Genomic DNA, 22,272 nt, shown 5'->3' with positions numbered 1-22,272 from the left:
TGGCTAAACAAATTAATGTTGTGCTTGGCAAGAATCACGCTTTGATAGTGAAACAAACACCCAAGGGTCAAGTGTTTAAGAATAAATCGGTGTTCTGGAAATTACCTTACTGGGAGATTCAACGTGTACGTCACTGCATCGATGTCATGCACGTAGAGAAGAACGTATGTGAAAGCATCCTTGGTACTCTGCTCAAGATTAAAGTTAAAAGAAAGGATGGTGAGGGTTCACGGCTCGATATGCTTGCTGATCAATCAAAAGGCAAGAGTGAAGCAGAAGATGATGACAAATTCCTCAAAGCTCACTAGAGTTACAATTTCAGTACAAAACAAGCAACACAGTTCTTCACCTATTTGTTGTCAGTTAAGACACCCTCTTCCTACTCCGCAAACATCAGAAGTCTCGTGGATGTTAGCTCAAGTAAAATGAAGTTGGGACACATGAAGTCACATGATTGCCACGTAATGTTGACACAAATCCTCCCGGTGGCCATCAGGAATCTGTTGGACAAAGATATAAGGAACACACTCATTGAGCTCTATGATTTCTTCAACCAACTATGGCAGAAAGTTGTAGATCCTGAAGAGCTGGATCATATGCAAGATGATATTGCAAGAATATTGTGCAACCTAGAGATGTTTTTCCCACCGTCATTCTTTGATGTCATGGTCCATCTCACTGTGCACTTTTGTCGACGAGATAAAGTATTGTGGTCCTGTGTTTCTTTGCAACATGTATCCCTCTGAGCGGTTCATGGGAATACTGAAGCGCTTTTGTCGGAACGGAAACCATCCAGAGGCAAGCATCCTACAAGGTTATACCGGAGAGGAGGTGGTTGAGTTTTCCACCGAATACATGAAACAATGACCTATAGGTTTGCCCCTCTCTTGCCTCGAGGGAAGGCTGAAAGGTAAGCCGGTCCTTGCTGGCACGCAAATGTCTGCACCCAGAGAATTGGCAGAGAAAGCCCATTTGACGGTACTGCTTAAGAGCCCAGTTTTCAGCCTTACACCAAAGAACACTTGGCGGAGATACGCCAAAGCTTCTTACCAATGGTGCCTTCATCAGATGTGGAGATGAAGGAGCACACTAAGAACCACGCCGAATGGCTGAAGAAGCGTTTGGCACAAGGATCCATCGATGACATTGCTACATGGTTGGCACAAAAGCCATCACCTACGGTGTTGACGTACCAAGCATATGACATAAATGGATACACGTTCTACACTAATGAACGTGATGAGAAGACCTCATATCAGAACAGCTCTATTCAAATAGAATGCATGACTATAGATGAAGCTGATAAAAGGGTATACTATGGAACCATCAAAAAGATTTGGGAGCCTGACTATGTGAAAGTTAAGGTGGAATTATTCAGGTGCTCATGGATCCCTCTTGGTCAAGTAAAGGTTGATGATTACATGAAGACCTATGTTAACAGGACAACAATGGCATATCACGCGGACCCGTTCATTCTTGCCAACGATGCTACACAGATTTTCTTTGCGGAAGACCCTTTGCATAAGAACTCCCATGTAGTGATGCATGGGAAGAGGAGGGTACTGGGTGTCGACGATGTTGCCGATGAGGACGAGTACGATGAATTTGATGAGTTGCCAGCCAAGGGATCACGCACCAGTGTAACAGAGAAGCGTAAAATCATCAGAAAACCCAAGTTCATTCAGGGTAAACGTAATGATCCCAATTCCCCCATGTACATGGGAATTAAGCCGTAAGACCAGTCTTTATGCCTACCCTGCAACTTAATTCGTTCAATTTAGAACTGTCGCGTGTACTGAATTTGTGAGTTATGCCTGGTTTTCTGTTGATGTAAGAACCGTTAATATGTTGACCTTGATATGCTGTCAGCTCTGGCAATGAATATGAAATGTTTTTTGTTATTATTATTATTATTATTATTATTATTATTATTATTATATCATAGAGGTAGCACACTCAATTGATCTCACTACAGTATGTGTGAACAAAAATATGTATGCAATCTGGTTTGCGAATAGCACATGGTTCGTTGATGAAAGCCGTGTGGCGACAAAACCCCGCCCACGATCTGAGTCGTGCATTCTGATTGGCCAAAATCCAAACCCCACGGATCGTACGTCTACACTGTTGGATGCTCCCAGATCGAACGACGATCCCCATCCCTTTCGGCAGCACATGCAGTTCCGGTTGTAATTTTATTTTTATGCACAAAATGCATGTTAAACTCAAAAAATGTCTTAAATATAGCTAACGATACCCGAAATGCGCCAGAAAATAAAACCTATGGTATAATGGTGATTGCGTACCGTGGAAATATTTATGAGGCCAAACGATGAAGTCACCGGCCATAGGAGTATGAATTGACACGTCTCCTTTGAGAAACCATGATCCTTCATGTGAGATGCTCCGGTTTGGAAGGAGCGATCATCAAAACTTGTGCCAAACTATACCAATTTTTTCCACGGGGTCGTGATAGCACGCCACGGGCACACATCGATTTTGATGATGTCCGGACTCCATCTGAATTTCCTATAATTAAAATACCAACTAGTCCTACGCCAGTGGACGCACCTCTCGGCCGAAATGTTTGAAACTTCTCCCCACTTCTCGAACAAACGGATGAAAACTCGCAAAGCGATGCACAAATGATCTGTACACCTTCTTTGCTAGGCTGGTCGTAATGGGATATCATAGCTAGTATCATGCCAACTAGGAAATTTTGATGAGCTATCATAGAATTAAATGAAGAAAGAGAGGGTTAAGTATCATATCATGAAACTGTGTCATAATAACTGCTATGCTACTATGTGTCATGCATGACAATAAATAAAGTACTAGATGATACTACTCTATGATACTGTGACGCCCCCGACTCAATCGTACACTAATCATGCACGCAAATGTGTACGATCAAGATCAGGGACTCACGGGAAGATATCACAACACAACTCTAAAACATAAATAAGTCATACAAGCATCATAATACAAGCCAGGCGCCTCGAGGGCTCGAATACAAGTGCTCGATCATAGACGAGTCAGCGGAAGCAACAATATCTGAGTACAGACATAAGTTAAACAACTTGCCATAAGATGGCTAGCACAAACTAGGATACAGATCGAAAGAGGCGCAGGCCTCCTACCTGAGATCCTCCTAAACTACTCTTGGTCGTCGTCGGCGGCCTGCACGTAGTAGTAGGCACCCTCGGTGTAGTAGGGGTCATCATTGACGATGGCGTCTAACTCCGGGGCTCCAACATCTGGTTGCGACAACCAGGTTAAAAGGAAAGGGGAAAAGAGGGAGAAAAGCAACTGTGAGTACTCCTCCAAAGTAATCGCAAGCAAGGATCTACACTACATATGCATGTGTATCTATGTAAAGGGGCAATATCGGTGGACTGAACTGCAGAATGCCAGAATAAGAGGGGGATAGCTAGTCCTATCAAAGACTACGCTTCTGGCAGCCTCCATCTTGTAGCATGTAGAAGAGAGTAGATGGCTGATAACCCACAAGTATAGGGGATCGCAACAATTTTCGAGGGTAGAGTATTCAACCCAAATTTATTGATTCGACACAAGGGAGCCAAAGAATATTCTCAAGTATTAGCAGTTGAGTTGTCAATTCAACCACACCTGGATAACTTAATATCTGCAGCAAAGTATTTATTAGCAAAGTAGTATGCAAGTAACGGTAACGGTGGCAAAAGTAACAGTGATAGTTTTGTAGTGATTGTAACAGTGGCAGCGGAAAAGTAAATAAGCGAAGAACAATATGTGAAAAGCTCGTAGGCATTGGATCGGTGATGGAGAATTATGCCGGATGCGATTATTCATGCAACAGTTATAACATAGGGTGACACAGAACTAGCTCCAATTCATCAATGTAATGTAGGCATGTATTCCGAATATAGTCATACGTGCTTATGGAAAAGAACTTGCATGACATCTTTTGTCCTACCCTCTCGTGGCAGCGGGGTCCTAGCGGAAACTAAGGGATATTAAGGCCTCCTTTTAATAGAGTACCGGACCAAAGCATTAACACATAGTGAATACATGAACTCCTCAAACTGCGGTCATCACCGGGAGTGGTCCTGATTATTGTCACTTCGGGGTTGCCGGATCATAACACATAGTAGGTGACTATAGACTTGCAAGATAGGATCAAGAACTCACATATATTCATGAAAACATAATAGGTTCAGATGTGAAATCATGGCACTCGGGCCCTAGTGACAAGCATTAAGCATAGCAAAGTCATAGCAACATCAATCTCAGAACATAGTGGATACTAGGGATCAAACCCTAACAAAACTAACTCGATTACATGGTAAATCTCATCCAACCCATCACCGTCCAGCAAGCCTATGATGGAATTACTCACGCACGGTGGTGAGCATCATGAAATTGGTGATGGAGGATGGTTGATGATGACGATGACGATGGATTCCCCTCTCCGGAGCCCCGAACGGACTCCAGATCAGCCCTCCCGAGAGAGTTTAGGGCTTGGCGGCGGCTCCGTATCATAAAACACGATGAATCTTTCTCTCTGATTTTTCTCCCCGAACGTGAATATATAGAGTTGGAGTTGAGGTCGGTGGAGCTCCAGGGGGCCCACGAGGCAGGGGGCGCGCCCTGGGGGTGCAGGCGCGCCTCCCACCCTCGTGGACATGGTGTGGGCCCCCTGGCCTTGATTCTTTCGCTAGTATTTTTCATTATTTCCAAAAATAATCTCCGTGAAGTTTCAAGTCATTCCGAGAACTTTTGTTTCTGCACAAAGATAACACCATGGCAATTCTGCTGAAAACAGCGTCAGTCCGGGTTAGTTCCATTCAAATTATGCAAGTTAGAGTCCAAAACCAGGGCAAAAGTGTTTGGAAAAGTAGATACGGCGCAGACGTATCATTGGTACTTTCACCAAGTAGCATCGCATAGCATAACCCTACCCGGCGATCCTCTCCCCGTCGCCCTGTTAGAGAGCGATCACCGAGTTGTATCTGGCACTTGGAAGGGTGTGTTTTATTAAGTATCCGGTTCTAGTTGTCATAAGGTCAAGGTACAACTCCGGGTCGTCCTGTTACCGAAGATCATGGCTATTCGAATAGATAAACTTCCCTGCAGGGGTGCACCACATTACCCGACACACTCGATCCCCTTTGGCCGGACACATTTCCTGGGTCATGCCCGGCCTCGGAAGATCAACATGTCGCAGCCCCACCTAGGCACAACAGAGAGGTCAGCATGCCGGTCTAAATCCTATGCGTGCAGGGGTCTGGGCCCATCGCCCATTGCACACCTGCACGTTGCGTACGCGGCCGGTGAGCAGACCTAGCAACCTCCATTACAAAGGAAGTTGCATTACGCAGTCCAACCCGGCGCCCGCCGCTCAATCGCTGACGTCACGAAGGCTTCGGCTGATACCACGACGTCGGTTGCCCATATCTTGTCCCACGTGGCGGTTAGTGCGTATAAGGTCAACGACCCAACTCAGATCAAATACCAAGATCTCGTTAAGCGTGTTATTATGAAGTAACCACGGATGCCAACCATATAATATGTATATAAGTATATACCCGTGATCACCTCCTGAGTGATCACGGCCCGATAGTATAGCATGGCAGACGAACAATAATGTAGGGCCACAGATGGAATACTAGCATCCTATACTAAGCATGTAGGATTGCAGGTAAAGGTAACAACAGTAGTAGCAAGGACAGGCTATGCATCAGGATATGATTAACGAAAAGCAGTAACATCCTACACTACTCTAATGCAAGCAGTAGAGAGAAGAATAGGCGATATCTGCTGATCAAGGGGGGGCTTGCCTGGAAGCTCAGCCGAGAAGGAGGGGTCATCAACACCGTAGTCGTACTGGGTAGCAGCGGCGTCGGTCTCGGTGTCTAACGAGAGAAGAGGGGGAAGAAACAATAAATATAATGCAAACATAAGCATGACAATGCATGACATGGCAATGCGCGGTGCTAGGTGTGCCCTAACACGGTAGTAGGTGACGCCGGTGAAGGGGGGAAACATCTGGGAAAGTATTCTCGGTGTTTCACGTTTTCGGATAGATGAACCGGAGGGGGGAAAGTTGCATGTTTACTCTGCTAGGGATGTGTAGCGGACGAACGGGCTACGCATCCGGAATCGTCTCGTCGTTCTGAGCAACTTTCATGTACAAAGTTTTTCCATTCGAGTTACGGATTATTTTATATTAATTTTTAAAGATTTAATCAATTTTTAAATTAATTTAATTAATTTAATTAGAAAATGTAATTATGACGTCAGCATGATGTAAGGGTGATGTCAGCAGTCAACTAGTCAGTTGACCTAGTCAAACTGATGTGTGGGTCCCATCGTCATTGACTGCTTAATTAATTAGTTTAGCTAAACAGAATTAATTAACTAATTAATTAATAATTTATTTATTTTAACAATTTTCTTTTATCATTTTTTTAAACGTTCTGGGCTGGGGCCCCCAGTCAGTGGCCTAGAGGGGGCCTAGCGGGCACTGGGGACGGGCATGTAGGCGTAGCCACAGCCCGCCCGTTAGTGATGCGAGGCCGGGGCCATCGGCGGCGGGGGCAGGAGGGGGCTCGGCGAACGGCGGCGAGCAAGGAGGGGCCGGCGAGGCGCGGCGCGGCGGGGTAGCGGGGGCGCCGGGGCGGTGCGCGGATGGGCGCCGGCGGTCATGGCCGCGGTCGTAGGGAACGGCGGGCATCGCCGGGGCATGCAGCGAGAAGGCCAAGAGCGGGGCCGGCGGCGAGCAGGCGCGGTGGAGGTGGCCAGCGCGGCAACGGCGGGCGCAGTCAACACGGGAAGGGCACGCGGCGGTTGCAGCAGCCGGCAGCAGCACGAGGGGCGGCGCGGTCGGGCCGGCAAGCGAGCCAGGGGCTCCGGCGACAGGGGCCATCCCAAGCGCACGCATGAGGGCGAGGTAGGGCATGGGCCAGTGGTGGACGGCGCCGCGGAGAGGGAGAAGAGGCCGGGGTGTGGTGAGCGGCTATGGCGGACTAGCAGCAGGGGGCAAGGCCACGGGCGGCTGCGACTGTGCACGCACAGGCACGTGCAGGGGGCGCGGCTCAACGCGTGTATGGGGCGGTGTGTGCGTGCGTGCTGTGGACGGCGCTGGCGACAGAGGGGAAGGAAGGGAGCTCACGGCGGGTCGCAGGGAACGGGGTAGTGGGGCGTGGGGAGGACGACGGGGACGACGGCATCGGAGACAGGGAGGCAGTCCGGCGAGGTGTTCCTGGTCGATGGCGATGGTCGATCCGGGCGGCGAGGGCGGAGCCGGGCATCGAGGGCGCGGTCGCCCAGATCCCGATCTAGATCGGGGGAGTGAGGGGGAGAGAGCGAGTGGGGGTGCGGGGTGGTTGGTTAGGGTTTCGGGAGGGAGTGGGGAGTTATGGGGAGTGGGGTGGGTTAGTAGGCCGCGGTTGGGCCGGTTGACCAGTTGGGCCACGTGGGTGGTCAGCTGGGCATGTTGGCTCAGTTGGCCAGGGGTCTTCTTTTGTCTTTATATTTTATTTTATTTTCCTATTGTTTTCTACTTCTTTCCTATTTTAGTTTTAGTTCCACATTATTTTTAGTTAGTAAAATATGACAATAGCTCCTAAAATAACGTTTCAAAATAACCCTCTGCCACAAAAGGTTTTAACCCACAATAAAATAGTTTAGTATTTTATAAAATACCATAGGCATTTAAAAAATGTTTTTGCTACCGTTTAAAGCATTTTAATGCATTTATACATTATATAAAGATGTGGATTCTTCATCATAATTACCTATGCATTAACTGGCACAACCCGAACATTTTAGTATTAGTGTTTGAATTTTTTTGTTGTGTACCACATTTTGAATTTGATTTTTGAACCGGTTTTGAGCTAACGCGAGATTATCAACAGTAACCAAGGTGACGTGGCATCATTACCAGAGGGTTACTATAGCTTAATTATCCGGGCGTCACAATTCTCCTCCACTACAAGAAATCTCGTCCCAATATTTAAGAGGTGTGTAAGGGGAAAAGATCTGGTTACGAAGTTCTAACAAATCTCCTCGATCTTGGTTGCTCTTCTCGAAGAGGTCGATCCATTACGCGGATGTCTTCATTACTCGGCTTCAGGTCATCATGATGAAGTCGGCATCCTTTCTTCGGGAACTCCATCGTACTTACGAATAGGTAAGGGGCAACTGGAGAATGATAGGATGCTATAATGGGTAATCATCTGGGGTTATACCATGAATGAACACATGAGTATCTCTCGAGTTGATCAAATAACACACATCGCGAGCAAGGTAAGAGGGTACCACAAGAGGTTTCAAATGGATAGACAATCGTCCGATGTCTGAAACAAGTGTGAAAGGGGTCCAGAGCAACGACAATAGGTATTGCATCTGATACCCGAATAGATCACTAGGAAGGTGGCCCGTGAATTACATACAGAACCAAGCACGAGGAATATCTTTGGCCACAGGGGTGTACAGGAGAGTCAGGTTTCGATCTTGTGGAACTGTGGGTTATGGGCCCACTATGTGGGTTAAAAGTAGGAAGGGCGATGATGTCTTGCATGATCATGTAAGCAAGGCATGTCAGAGGATAGCCTATCAGTTATGTCGGCAACAACATCGGTACCAAGGGCGAGGGACGAAGAGAACCATTTTCCTGCTCGTTTGAATGAGGCGGACCAATAGGCAAAGTTCTCGTCCATCGGCGGTTACCGGAATGTCATCAACAGTAGAAATAGGGTCTCACTGATAGAGTTGTACACCGAGGTGTTTACATAAGCAGTGAATTATTACTGGTTAGATTATATAGATCACAAGAATGGTCAATCAAACCAATGGAAAGGAAAATGTGATCATTAGGTTATACAGAACAATGGAAAGGGAAAAATGTGTTTAAACACATAGTTCAGGGGTATATCCTTCCCAAGGACAAGCAGAGCATGATATCCATGACAGGATATAATGTAGAAAACCATTTAGGTAAGGGGAGAGGAATTTCATGACATTACCCAAACAACGGTGTTTGAATAATTGATAACAAAAATTTAGCATTGTGCTTCAAATGTTCTTATTGATGGTTGTAGTACCACAGACATGCTTCGAGATAGCATTGGCAAAGGACGGATTTTGGATACACAAAGGATCCACCAGGAACAACTTATAGAATAAATCTTACAATTTCCTCATGGAAGAATGGCTATCCTTGCCAAAAAGGAAACTATAACACTAGGTCCTCCGGCCAGGTGTGTTAGGCATGACATCATCTTACCGGGTCATATAAAGACCAATGTTATGACTCTTGGAAAATGTCCCAACCATCGTATCCGATCGAGATTCAGATCTGATTGGTGTCACGATACCTCAAACTTAGGATACCTGAGAAGAAAAAGTGCAACACAAATTGACGAGATGACAATGTAAGATTCTAGGGAAATGAACTATGGGAGTGAGTTCCGACACAAGAGTTCACCATTTAATCCAAGGAGAGGATGAGGGGGTAGCTGATGGAGTCAGAGACAATCCTCGAGATTTCCAAAAAGGTGGATTTCCACAGTTATGTGAACAAGGAGATAACATTTGTCGGATCAAATGATATAATGATGTATGCTCGAGGAAAACATACACCATTAAACATTGGCTGAAAAGTGCACCCGAAACAATGGCTTAGGTAGTACGATCAATGTTAGAATGAGGATTAGATAACCAATGGTCTAAGAATGAAATATCGACCATTAACTTCAAAGCAATAGGGTTGCTAGAAGTTTTGAAGTCGCACATCATAGTTCAATTGTCGGTTTTCCGGTTAGAAACAACACGGGGACCAAGGAATGAACGGATATGGCAAGAAGGATCACATGTATCAAGAATTCCTAAGAGGAGGTGAAATTCTCACGACATTCTTGACATAAAAGATGGTAATACTCCAAGGTAAAGACAAAAAAATGCTGGATAGCAAGGATCTCAAGGTATAACACAAAACACGAACAAGTTTGTGTTGAACAGAAGGCAATAAAGTGGTCGGTGATAATACAAATCATCGAGGGCAAGGATGGTATTTCTCATCAAGAATTCGACTAATATTCTGGAAGAGCTCAGAATGCTGATGAGGTTCATGACACATTTGTCGAGAGATTTCAAGAAGATGTAATCGATAGGCAGTGACATCAAGTTAAAGAAATGATGAAGCGAAAGGTTATTGGAACCATGGGTACGACACAAACTCGAAATCAAGTTTTTTGTTCAAGGAGAAATTATATGACGAGGAAATCAACGTAAGCTTAGATCATCATCGAAAGTTGTGCTCCGGGATTAAGGACCAGGTAGCATAGTTAAAATTAGCACGATAGTGATGTAGCCGGGCAGGCTAGGAGTGATGTGATGGAGTATTAAACTTCTCAACAACAAAGTACTGGGAGTATTGAATCTCAGTGTTGATTCGATTCACAACTCGGTGTTCTCGGTTGACGACACCCCAAAACCCATGGAGTGACTATGACGGGGAAGGGTACTACTTCATCAGAAATTCATAAGATGAAGTGCAATGGGTTGATATCCTCGAGATACCAGGGGGTAATACTCGAAGGTAGAACAAAATAGAGGTTGGGAAGGCGTACTGATTCGAGAAATAGAATCAAAGGAGAACAATCATGGTCGGAACCACGGTTGCAAAGGATCAATTCACAGATACCAGATGATATTTATCAAGGAAATAGTTATTATTACAAGAAGTTTCCATGATAGGATCTACATCATGTCCATGGGCATGAACACAAAGTTCAAGGTCGACTCCCACTTCTCTAATGCATAACCTTTCATTCACTTCTCGCCTTCGACGAAGTTGTAGTGTTGAAGTTTTATCTATCATAACAACAGTAGAGTATGACCCGTACGTAGTAGTTTCTGGGTTCACACAGATTAGAAAAGGAATAGGTCCAACCCATCAGGGCCTCTTGGGAACATATACCACAAACTTCAGGAGTAATTTATACAAGATCGAAAGCAGAGCATGCTTGAGAAAGCAGAGGATACAATTTACCAAAGACACTATGTATCCGAGGGAAGGCTCACAAGGTTATTGAATATGAAGGACGCTGTTGGATAAAATCCAACACAGGATCTACCGGTCCATAACGGAGCTGATGTGAGCATCGACACAATCAGAGGAAGAAACAATGCAAAGGCATTAGATTATAGATATAACTGACTAATTCAAAGTTCAGATGCAAAGGAATTTATGATTTCCAAATTAAGGGATCAGAACCCAATGGTCTGATTAAAAATGGATAAGTTGAGTAGGCTTAGATGCACCATCGGTCATTGTTTGATTAGCAGAAAACCAGCTCATATCTGGAATGACGTCTGAGCCAGAAAGACAATTCCTAAGGATCAGCTGATGATTGTGAGCAATCACACACGTATTGAATCGAGGGACTCAAGGTGATAATGACAAAGGACGTCAAAGAATATTGCTAGGCATATGGAATTAACCACAATGCAGCAGGCAACAAGATTCTCAAGAGCACCAAGCTGTAGAGGATTCTTGGAAGATCGAATGGCATTTCGAAGTATTTTGTGAAACGCGTGAACAAATGGGGATGAATGAATCCTCAATAAGTGTGAGGAATTATCTGTAGGGGTATTCAGGTGGCAAGGAACTGCAAGGCAGTAGGCACAAAATATTCTCGGAACAATAGAGAGGATTTCAGGGTATCTTGTAATAACAAGATCAATTGGGAGTAAAAGTAAGGACGGTAGGTTTATGTATTTATCCATAGGGATATTTCGGTGGTAGGGAATTGCAAAAGCAACGGGCACAAAATCTTGAAAGAGTATCGGAGAGTAACTTCGAAATCCTCTAGTGTAGCCGGCGATCATCTGGACTGAAGGGGCTCTCCGGGAGAATTGTTTTCGAGAACCTAAAGTTAGATTTTAGAAAATCATTTAACCCGAATAGAAGAGAGATTAGAATCCCAGAGTATATACGAGGAGTAAAAGATCCTAATACCACCCAAATGGCGACGTGGGCCCGTAAGGCACACAACCAAGTTAGTAAATGTTTTGCAATCTCTAGACTCGACTTCGGCCAAGGAGTTGGAAAGGGGGATTCCTACAGGCAGTCGGCTCTGATACCAACTTGTGACGCCCCCGACTCAATCGTACACTAATCATGCACGCAAACGTGTACGATCAAGATCAGGGACTCACGGGAAGATATCACAACACAACTCTAAAACATAAATAAGTCATACAAGCATCATAATACAAGCCAGGGGCCTCGAGGGCTCGAATACAAGTGCTCGATCATAGACGAGTCAGCGGAAGCAACAATATCTGAGTACAGACATAAGTTAAACAAGTTGCCATAAGATGGCTAGCACAAACTGGGATACAGATCGAAAGAGGCGCAGGCCTCCTGCCTGGGATCCTCCTAAACTACTCCTGGTCATCGGCGGCGGCCTGCACGTAGTAGTAGGCACCCTCGGTGTAGTAGGGGTCATCATTGACGATGGCGTCTAGCTCCGGGGCTCCAACATCTGGTTGCGACAACCAGGTAAAAAGGAAGGGGGAAAAGAGGGAGAAAAGCAACCGTGAGTACTCATCCAAAGTACTCGCAAGCAAGGATCTACACTACATATGCATGGGTATCTGTGTAAAGGGGTAATATCGGTGGACTGAACTGCAGAATGCCAGAATAAGAGGGGGATAGCTAGTCCTGTCGAAGACTACGCTTCTGGCAGCCTCCATCTTGTAGCATGTAGAAGAGTGTAGATGAACACGGCCTCGGAAGATCAACACGTCGCAGCCCCACCTAGGCACGACAGAGAGGTCAGCACGCTGGTCTAAATCCTATGCGCGCAAGGGTCTGGGCCCATCGCCCATTACACACCTGCACGTTGCGTACGCTGCCGGTGAGCAGACCTAGCAACCTCCATTACAAAGGAAGTTGCATTATGCGGTCCAACCCAGCGCGCGCCGCTCAATCGCTGACGTCACGAAGGCTTCGGCTGATACCACGACGTCGGTTACCCATATCTTGTCCCACGTGGCGGTTAGTGCGTATACGGTCAACGACCCAACTCAGATCAAATACCAAGATCTCGTTAAGCATGTTATTATGAAGTAACCGCGAACGCCGACCAGGGCCAGGCCCACCTCTCTCCTAGGTGGTCTCAACCTGCCATGTCGCTCCCCCACAAAGTAACCGTCGGGGGCCTTCGGGAACCCAGACCCACCTCTACCGGGATGGAGCCACCTGTCCTTTCAGCCCCCCACATCGGAATCACTTGCGGGTACTCTACGAGCCGACCCGACTTTAGTCGCCACATGTATCATATAATATGTATATAAATATATACCCGTGATCAGCTCCCGAGTGATCACGGCCCGATAGTATAGCATGGCAGACGAACAAGAATGTAGGGCCACAGATGGAATACTAGCATCCTATACTAAGCATGTAGGATTGCAGGTAAAGGTAACAACAGTAGTAGCAAGGACAGGCTATGCATCCGGATAGGATTAACGAAAAGCAGTAACATGCTACACTACTCTAATGAAAGCAGTAGAGAGAAGAATAGGCGATATCTGGTGATCAAGGGGGGGTTGCCTGGAAGCTCAGCCGAGAAGGAGGGGTCGTCAACACCGTAGTCGTACTGGGTAGTAGCGGCGTCGGTATCGGTGTCTAACGAGAGAAGAGGGGAAAGAAACAATAAATATAATGCAAACATAAGCATGACAATGCATGACATGGCAATGCATGGTGCTGGGTGTGCCCTAACGTGGTAGTAAGTGATACCGGTGAAGGGGGGGAAAATCCGGGAAAGTATTCCCGGTGTTTCGCGTTTTCGGATAGATGAACCGGAGGGGGGAAAGTTGCATGTTTGCTATGCTAGGGATGTGTAGCAGACGAACGGGCTACGCATTCGGAATCGTCTCGTCGTTCTGAGCAACTTTCATGTACAAAGTTTTTCCATCCGAGTTACGGATTATTTTATATTAATTTTTAATGATTTAATCAATTTTTAAATTAACATAATTAATTTAATTAGAAAATGTAATTATGAGGTCAGCATGATGTAATGGTGATGTCAGCAGTCAACTAGTCAGTTGACCTAGTCAAACTGACGTGTGGGTCCCACCATCATTGACTCCTTAATTAATTAGTTTAGCTAAACAGAATTAATTAACTAATTAATTAATAATTTATTTATTTTAACAATTTTCTTTTATCATTTTTAAACGTTCTGGGCTGGGGCCCCCAGTCAGTGGCCTAGAGGGGGCCTAGCGGGCGCTGGGGACGGGCATGCGGGCGTAGCCACAGCCCGCCCGTTAGCGATGCGAGGCCGGGGCCATCGGCAGCGGGGGCAGGAGGGGGCTCGGCGAACGGCGGCGAGCAAGGAGGGGCCGGCGAGGCGCGGCACGGCGGGGCATCGGGGGCGGTGCGCGGATGGGCGCCAGCGGTCATGGCCGCGGTCGTAGGCAACAGCGGGCATCGCCGGGGCGTGCAACGAGAAGGCCAAGAGCGGGGCTAGCGGCGAGCGGGCGGGATGGAGGTGGCCAGCGCGGCGACGGCAGGCGCGGTTAGCGCGGGAAGGGCGCGCGGCGGTTGTAGCAGCCGACAGCAGCAGCAGGGGCGGCGCGGTCGGGCCGGCAAGCGAGCCAGGGGCTCCGGCGACAGGGGCCATCCCAAGCGCGCGCATGAGGGCGAGGTAGGGCGCAAGCCAGTGGTGGAGGGCGCCGCGGGGAGGGAGAAGAGGCCGGGGTGTGGTGAGCGGCTACGGCGGACTAGCAGCAGGGGGCAAGGCCACGGGCGGCTGCGGGTGTGCACGCACAGGCACGTGCAGGGGGCACAGCTCGGCGCGTGTATGGGGCGGTGCGCGCGTGCGTGCTGTGGACGGCGCCGGCGACAGAGGGAAGGAACGGAGCTCACGGCGGGTCGCAGGGAACGGGGCAGTGGGGCGTGGGGAGGACGACGGGGACGACGGCGTCGGAAACGGGGAGGCAGTCCGACGAGGTGGTCCTGGTCGGCGGCGACGGTCGATCCGGGCGGCGGAGGCGGAGCCGGGCGTCGAGGGCGCAGTCACCCTGATCCCGATCTAGATCGGGGGAGTGAGGGGGAGAGAGCGAGTGGGGGTGCGGGGTGGTTGGTTAGGGTTTCGGGAGGGAGTGGGAAGTTATGGGGAGTGGGGTGGGTTAGTAGGCCGCGGTTGGGCCTGCTGGCCAGTTGGGCCACGTGGGTGGTCAGCTGGGCCTGTTGGCCCTGTTGGCCAGGGGTCTTCTTTTGTCTTTTCATTCTATTTATTTTCCTATTGTTTTCTATTTCTTTCTTGTTTTAATTTTAGTTCCACATTATTTTTAGTTAGTAAAATATGACAATAGCTCCTAAAATAACGTTTCAAAATAACCCTCTGCCACAAAAGGTTTTAACCCACAATAAAATAGTTTAGTATTTTATAAAATACCAAAGGCATTTTAAAAATCTTTTTGCTACCGTTTAAATCATTAGTGCATTTATACATATACAAAGATGTGGATTCTTCATCATAATCACCTATGCATTAACTGGCACAACCCGAACATTTTAGTATTAGTGTTTGAAATTTTTTGTTGTGTACCATATTTTGAATTTGATTTTTGAACCGTTTTGAACTAACGTGAGATTATCAACAGTAACCAAGGTGACGTGGCATCATTACCAGAGGGTTACTGTAGCTTAATTATCCGGGCGTCACAGATACTATGCATTAGTGAGGTAGAGCTAGCTAGTATATATCATAGACTAGCTAGCTAGCTAATATCATATATATATATATATATATATATATATATATATATATATATATATATATATATATGCATGATACTAGTATATGATCGATACTAGCTAGCTACCTCTGTAATGCGCGCATAGTATCATAAGTTAGTATCTTAGGTTGCCTTATTAATTGCCATGCATGACATAAAGTAGTACAACATTTAATATGTGATACAGTATATCATGATATGATACCCGACCCACACCCTCTCTTTCCTCATTTAACTGTGTGCCACAGCATCCAAAAAGTCTAGTTGGCATGCATATGATACCGCTTGATACTCCCATTACGACCATCCTTAGGGTGGCCATAGTGGGGGTATCATAGCCGGTATCATGCACTTGAGAATAGCAAATATGATGATGTGTGGCAAAGAAGCAGTAGCATAGATACTGTAACATATATAATACAAATGTTATACTACTTTGTGTCATGCACATAGCCATAAATACGGTCATCTATGGTATATATATATATACTAGCTCTATGATACTATATATATGCACTATATGAAGGTACGTACGTAGTATCATACACTAGTATCGTATGCATGATACTATAGTATATACGATACTTCCCTACTATACAAAGGCTGGCCATAGTGGTGGTATATATCATAGACGACGATACCATGCACTCGGAAAAATAGCAAGTATGCTGATGTGGCAAAGAATTAAATATAGTGAGGGTTAGACCGTTAGAGTATATAGTGGTGGTATATATGCATGATATAGTATATATGACACTCTCCACTATGAGTAGCCTAATTAAGTATAGCCTAACTATAGCAAGGCATACATGTTGCAAAGAAACACAGGACCACAATACTTTATCTCGTAGTAGGGTTTTTTTACTTTATATGCACTAAAATGCAAGGTAAGTGCAAAGAATGACTTAAACATAGCAGACGACCTGAAATGGGCCGGAAAATCAAACCAAGGGTATATCCGCAATTGTTTACCATGATTTTTTTCCGAGGCGGAACGATGTAGAGTAACTGACGATTTGTAGTCGAAGTGTCGCTTCTCTTTTTGGAAACTATGATCCTTCTTGTGAGATGCTCCGGTATGGAAGGTGCGAGCATCAAAACTTGTGCCAAACTTTACCAAAAATTTTCCATGCTATCGTGAAAGCACGCCACAGTGGCACAATGATTTTCATTATTTTTGGGACTCTATATGCATTTCCTGAAATTAAAATACCAAAAAGGCCTATGCCTCTGGCCGCACCCTACGGCCGAACTATTTGAAGTTTTTTTCCCGTTTCTCGCACAATGTATGAAAACTCGCAAAGCGACACCCAAATGATATTGCGCTAACACGCACGTGTATTTGCGACTATATATATAGAAATTAAATGAGATCTCTTTTCTTTTTGCATATTCAAAGTTTGAGATTGCTAGCGAGGCCTGCCGCCTGGTAAAATGTACCAGAAAAGCGAACCATAGGGTAGAATCGTGATTTCTTACCGTGGGAAATAAATTTGTAGGCGAAACGATGAACTCATGTTTTCATTCAAACAAAAAATGATGTTAGTTAATGTAAATGTTTTCAAATAGCACAAGGTTCACTCACGAAAGCCCTGTGTCCACTAAACCGTGGCCGATGCCCCCTGCCACGCGCGCGATCTGAGTCGTGCGTTCTGATTGGCAAGAACCCAAACCCCACAGATCGTACGTCTGCACCGTTGGATGCTCCCAGATCGAACGGTGATCCTCATCCCTTTTGACAGCACATCCAGTTCCGGTTTTGATTTTTTTATGGGGTTCCTCCTCCTCCAACGACTCCTTCACCACCCGGGGATGTTGTTAGTTCATGTAAATGTTTTCAAATAGCACACGGTTCACTCACGAAAGCCGTGTGCCTACCAAACCGTGGCCGATGGCCCCCCTTTGCCGCGCGCGCGATCTGAGTCGTGCGTTCTGATTGGCCAGAACCCAAACACCGCGGATCGTACGTCTGCACTGTTGGATGCTCCCAGATCGAACGGCCATCCTCATCCCTTTCGACAGGAAATGCAGTCCGCCTAGGAATTGATTTATATGCCAAAATGCACGGTAAATGCCAAAACCGTTTGCATAGGCCTTTCCGCACGAAGACCGGGGATATTTTCCACCCTTTTCACCTAGGCCCCCAACACCCCCACGGCCCGCCCGCGTTTCACTCAAGTAGTCCACCCAATCTCCATCGCCATCTCCCCCTCATCTAGATCCACATCAGAACACTCTCCGGCACTGGTGTGCTCACCCCGGTCGTGTGCCCGCTCTTCGGCGTCAAGCCTACCTCCACTGTCATTTCCAACACGCGGTTGCCCACGCCTCGCCGTCTTCATTTGCTCGCTAGCCACCCTCGAGCATATCGATGCTGTAATCCTCGCCTCTCCCGTGGTCCGACCGTGTTTACATTAAGAAGCCTGTTAGTTACTGCTCTCCATCACGGTGAGGCATATTTCCTCGCAATCCATCTTCCTATTTCATTCCGTATGTTCCCAAATTGGCTATAATATAACGGAGAGCGTATATATGTTAATTATCTACCTTCCTAACTAGTACATATAAGATGTATTTGTTCCAACAAGTTACTGCCGATTTACAGATCGCGGGCGCCCGAGTCACACAAACTTAAAAAATTAGCCGTACATTTTCTAAATTATTGCATGACATGTTTAGAAAGCTTGATACCAAGTTGTTAGTTTTATGCTTATCTTCCTTCCCTAAGTTTCGCATGTGTCTCTCTAGATGCCGAATAGCAGCAACAACACTCATGCTTCAGGCGATGTATCTTCATCTAATTCCGACAACCCTAGGTCTTCAGAAGATGGTGAGGGATCAAGTAATCTTGAACGGGATAGAGCTGCAGTGATGACCCACAAGTATAGGAGACCTATCGTAGTCCTTTTGATAAGTAAGAGTGTCGAACCCAACAAGGAGCAGAAGGAAATGACAAGCGGTTTCAGTAAGGTATTCTCTGCAAGCACTGAAATTATCGGTAACAGATAGTTTTGTGATAAGGTAATTCGTAATGGGTAACAAGTAACAAAAGTAAACGAGGTGCAGCAAGGTGGACCAATCCTTTTCGTAGCAAAGGACAAGCCTAGACAAACTCTTATATAAAGAAAAGTGCTCCCGAGGACACATGGAAATTATCGTCAAGCTAGTTTTCATCATGCTCATATGATTCGCGTTCGTTACTTTGATAATTTGATATGTGGGTGGACCGGTGCTTGGGTACTGCCCTTCCTTGGACAAGCATCCCACTTATGATTAACCCCTCTCGCAAGCATCCACAACTACGAAAGAAGAATTAAGGTAAACCTAACCATAGCATGAAACATATGGATCCAAATCAGCCCCTTACGAAGCAACGCATAAACTAGGGTTTAAGCTTCTGTCACTCTAGCAACCCATCATCTACTTATTACTTCCCAATGCCTTCCTCTAGGCCCAAACAATGGTGAAGTGTCATGTAGTCGATGTTCACATAACACCACTAGAGGAAAGACAGCATACATCTCATCAAAATATCGAACGGATACCAAATTCACATGACTACTTATAACAAGACTTCTCCCATGTCCTCAGGAACAAACGTAACTACTCAAAAATCATATTCATGTTCATAATCAGAGGGGTATTAATATGCATAAAGGATCTCAACATATGATCTTCCATCGAATAAACCAACTAGCATCAACTACAAGGAGTAATCAACACTACTAGCAACCCACAAGTACCAATCTGAGGTTTTGAGACAAAGATCGGATACAAGAGATGAACTAGGGTTTGAGAGGAGATGATGCTGGTGAAGATGTTGATGGATATTGACCCCCTCCCGATGAGAGGATCGATGGTGATGACGATGGTGACGATTTCCCCCTCCCGGAGGGATGTTTCCCCGGCAGAACACCTCCGCCAGAGCCCTAGATTGGTTCCGTCAAGGTTCCGCCTCGAGACGGCGGCGCTTCGTCCTGAAAGCTCCCCTATTATTTTTTCCAGGGCAAAAGACACCTTATACCATAAGATGGGCATCGATGGGCTTCCAGGTGGCCCACGAGGCAGGGGGAGCGCCCAGGGGGGTAGGGCGCACCCCCCACCCTCATGGACAGTGGGTGGCCCCCTCTGGTGCTTTCTTCGCCCAATATTTTTAATATATTCCAAAACTAACTTTCGTGGAGTTTCAGGACTTTTGGAGTTGTGCAGAATAGGTCTATAATTGTTGCTCCTTTTCCAGCCCAGAATTCCAGCTGCCGGCATTCCCCCTCTTCGTGTAAACCTTGTAAAATAAGAGAGAAAAGGCATAAGTATTGTGACATAATGTGTAGTAACAGCCCATATTGCAATAAATATTGATATAAAAGCATGATCCAAAATGGACGTATCAACTCCCCCAAGCTTAGACCTCGCTTGTCCTCAAGCGGAAGCCGATATCGAAAAATATGTCCACATGTTTAGAGATAGAGGCGTCGATAAAATAAAATACGGACATGAGGGCATCATGATCATTCTTAGAACAGCAACATATATATTGTCATATGATTTCTTATTCTAAAGTAACAATTTATTCACAATGTAGAGTATGAATCAGAAAGTTCATTGAAAGCTAGCAAACTATAATCTTAGTCATTGAAGCAATTGCAATTTATCATAACATCGGAAAGAGTCAGTATAAGAGCTTTTCAGCAAGTCCACATACTCAACTATCATTTAATCTTCCACAATTGCTAACACTCACGCAATACTTATGGGTATGAATTTTTAATCGGACACAGAGAAAGATAGGGGCTTATAGTTTTGCCTCCCAACCTTTTACCTCAAGGGTAATGTCAATAGTAATACTTTATGAAAACCTACATCCAATTGGGTATATATATCATGATCTTTCCAACACATAGTGCTTGCCAAAGGATAAAGTGTAAAAAGGAAAGGTGAAGATCACCATGACTCTTGTATCAGGTAGAAGACAAAAATAAAAGATAGGCCCTTCGCAGAGGGAAGCAGAGGTTGTCATATGCTTTTATGGTTGGATGCACAAGATCTTAATGCAAAAGAATGTCACCTTATATTGCCACTTGTGATAGGGACCTTTATTATGCAGTCCGTCGCTTTTATTTCTTCCATATCACAAGCTCGTATAAAGCTTATTTTCTCCACACTAATAGATCATACATATTTAGTGAGCAATTTTTATTGCTTGCAACAATGACAACTTACTTGAAGGATCTTACTCAATCCATAGGTAGATATGGTGGACTCTCATGGCAAAACTGGGTTTAAGGATATTTGGAAGCACAAGTAGTATCTCTACTTGGTGCAAAGAATTTGGCTAGCATGAGGGGGAAAGGCAAGCTCAACATGTTGGATGATCTACGGCAATATACTTTATTTCAGATATAAGAAGACATAACCCATTACGTTGTCTTCCTTGTCCAAATTCAACTTTTTAGCATGTCATATTTTAATGAGTGCTCACAATCATAAAAGATGTCCAAGATAGTATATTTATATGTGAAAACCTCTCTTTCTTTATTACTTCCTATTAATTGCAACGATGACCAAAACTATGTTTGTCAACTCTCAACAACTTTTATTCATCATACTCTTTATATGTGAAGTCATTACTCTCCATAAGATCAATATGATCTTTTTATTTCTTTTTATTCTTTCTCTTTTCCTTTATTCCCTCAAGATCATAGCAAGATAGCAAAGCCCTCGACTCAAAACTAATATTTACTATATATAGCTCATGGACTTGATTACATAGATAGGGATCAGCACAAAAACTCAAAGCTAGATCATACTAAAACTTTATTCTACTAGATCAAGATATAACCAACAAGATCGAACTAAGAAAAACGGTAAAGATAAAAGTATGATGGTGATACGATACCGGGGCACCTTCCCCAAGCTTGGCAGTTGCCAAGGGGAGTGCCCATACCCATGTGATTACGTCTCTTTCTTCGGAGGTGGTGATGTAATATTCTTGGTGATGATGCCCCTTAGGATACGGTTCTCTTCCTCGAGCTTATTGACCTGCTGCTTAAGATCCATTGTTTCCTTACGGAGTTTATCCGCGACTGTTAAAGCTTCTTTCACCCATGGATGTTGCATAGCTGCGGGAGAACAAGTAACACTCTTTTCATATTTTCATAAGAAAAAAATCTAGCATTGGGAGGGATAACCGAATTTGGAATTGCTGAGCTCTGGAGTTCCTCCATCATAAATCTGGCTTTTAGATGAGAAGTAACTTCTTGATCCTCCTCCATAGCATCTATCCTTCTTAAATCGGCCTCCATCTCTTCCTCCGTTGATGGCCCAAAGCGGTCAGCATCACTGTTTGCTCTTGGCCCCGGTGTCGGATTAGATACCCGACTCTCCGACTGACTCTTGAGAAGACATCTTGCTCTAGATCTGCTGCAGAAACAACTCAAAAAAAAAGAGGATTTCGTCGTGGTACGATGG

The sequence above is a fragment of the Aegilops tauschii genome, chromosome 5, assembly GCF_002575655.3.
Source record: "Aegilops tauschii subsp. strangulata cultivar AL8/78 chromosome 5, Aet v6.0, whole genome shotgun sequence".
Lineage (NCBI taxonomy): Eukaryota > Viridiplantae > Streptophyta > Magnoliopsida > Poales > Poaceae > Aegilops > Aegilops tauschii.
The sequence above is the reverse complement of the archived record's forward strand: the minus strand, read 5'-3'. Positions refer to the sequence as shown.